Raw genomic sequence first — 2,500 nt, 5'->3', positions numbered from 1 at the left:
AGACTCCCGGTTGCTTCACAGCTATCGGCTCTCCTTCCTTCTCCCTCGCCTTCGGTGCTACCGGATTATTCTCCCCGTATCCACCTACTCCTGTCTAGGATCCCGTCTCTCCTCCTCCTGTGTTCTCCCCAGCATGTGTGTGTGTGTGTGTGTGTGTGTGTTTACGCTCTCTGCAACTTCGTAGTGCTTCATACAGTTTTGAATTCGATACATCTGCTCACGGACTTCAATAAAGATCTCTTTGGTTTTGCTTACCCTAGCCTGTGGCTTGTGTATCATTACAGACTGATTGTGATGAGAAGAGTGAGACTCAGGACAGAGATGATGTTATGTACATGTCTACTGGTGCAGAACAGACAGGAGGTTCAGTGGGAGGCCTGGCTGATGACCTCCATATTACTGACACTGGAGAAAAAGACTGATACACTGTTGAATTAACTCTTGATCAAAACAAGGTGTTTTTTCAGGCACAGACATTCATGATTTTTCCCTGACCTCAATAAGTTTATCTTCTCTGTGATGTGGGCATGAAAAGTGTGTAATTATAAAGATCTTTCACAACAGAAACACTTCTGTTTTAAAACACGTATTACTGCCATAAGACAATGACGGAAATTGTCTCATAAATAAAGGAAGGCTAATAAGAGGGAAAGGAAATACGTATGCTTGTTGATGTGTGCATTTCCCTTCTATACTGTCACTTTCTTTCCTCTTTCTTTCTCATGGAGACATACTCTCTATGCTTCTGAAGACTCCATGAGGAACGATGTAGAAGTGATCTACAGGTCTTCTATGTTCTAACATAAGAGCAGAGGGATTCTATGGACGCTGAACCCATCTTTAATGAGTGACTGCTGTTCTTATGTTGGTCTTCCTGCTGGACTCCATAAGAAGTGGTGGACGTCTCTGGAGGCGATCACTTTGGAATCCTTTAAGAACACACGAGTGAATGACGTCGCCAAGGAAATGCCAACATGCTGTTTTTAACATTGTTCTCAGAGGAGCGCGTTTCATCAACCTTAAATAAATGGAGAACTTTGACTCTATGTTCTGAGTACAAAATCCAAATCCTTAGTTTATGGATAAATTACATGATTAACTAGGACACTTTACGTATCTCTCACTCACTCACTCATCTTCTACCATTTATCCTAACTACCTTGGGTCACGGGGAGCCTGTGCCTATCTCAGGCGTCATCGGGCATCGAGGCAGGATACACCCTGGACGGAGTGCCAACCCATCACAGGGCACACACACACTCTCATTCACACACACACACACACACACACACACACACACACACACACACACACACACACACACACACACACACACACACACACACACACTCTCATTCACTCACACACTCACACACTACGGACAATTTTCCAGAGACGCCAATCAACCTACCATGCATGTCTTTGGACCGGGGGAGGAAACCGGAGTACCCGGAGGAAACCCCCGAGGCACGGGGAGAACATGCAAACTCCACACACACAAGGTGGAGGTGGGAATCGAACCCCGACCCTGGAGGTGTCAGGGGAACGTGCTAACCACTAAGCCACCGTGCCCCCCCCCCCCCCCCTTTACGTATCTGGGGTTAAAATAACTTCATTGTAAAGCAGAATACTGTGTAATGACTTCTGTCCAACAATACTGATATTTAGCTTCGATCTTTTGTAATTGCTACTGGATGTTTTTCTTTCTTTCTTTCTTTCTTTCTTTCTTTCTTTCTTTCTTCCTTTCTCTTGCATTTCATTACATATTCATAACATTTTTATACATTTATGCACTTATATCTTCTTTTTGCTCCGTTTTTGTTATATGTATATATTTTAAACTTTTGTAATTAAAGAGATATTTAACCTCCAAAGACCCGAGCTTTGGTTTGGTCTTGTATTTTAGATGCAGTGATGTCCAAATATGTGGACACCAGGTCGTAGGAGGTTAAAGTGAAGTCTCCCCCGTGTGAGTGTGTGTGTTTGTGTATATGTGTGTGTGTGTGTGTGTGTTTTCACTGTGCAGTGATAGTATGTGTAGAGGAGTGTAGAGGAGTGAAGACACAGCACTGAGGGAGCTTATGGTATGTTTAGTGTGAGCAATAAGGTTATAAGGTTCCTGAGAAACACACACACACACACACACACACACACACACACACACACACACACACACACACACACACACACACACACACATTCCACGAGCACATCCAGAAGGATCAGACCTAAGGAGGCTTGTGTAGAACGTGAGATAACCTGTCGTTTACATCCCGGCTGTTTTATTAAATTATTATAGAGAATAGAGGATAATGAGAACTGTATTATTGATAGTCTGTAGCTCTATTGCCCCCTGTAGGACAGTCAGGGAACTACAGCTACTACAGTCCAGTGCACATTTCAGATACTAACCATTATTTTTCTTTTAAAAAAAAACCCCTCTGTGAACATACCACACATGAACATGCTAACACGGCTAGCTGAGTGTGTTGACTGCTGA

The sequence above is a fragment of the Tachysurus fulvidraco genome, chromosome 17 (genome assembly GCF_022655615.1).
Source record: "Tachysurus fulvidraco isolate hzauxx_2018 chromosome 17, HZAU_PFXX_2.0, whole genome shotgun sequence".
Classification (NCBI taxonomy): domain Eukaryota; kingdom Metazoa; phylum Chordata; class Actinopteri; order Siluriformes; family Bagridae; genus Tachysurus; species Tachysurus fulvidraco.
The sequence above is the reverse complement of the archived record's forward strand: the minus strand, read 5'-3'. Positions refer to the sequence as shown.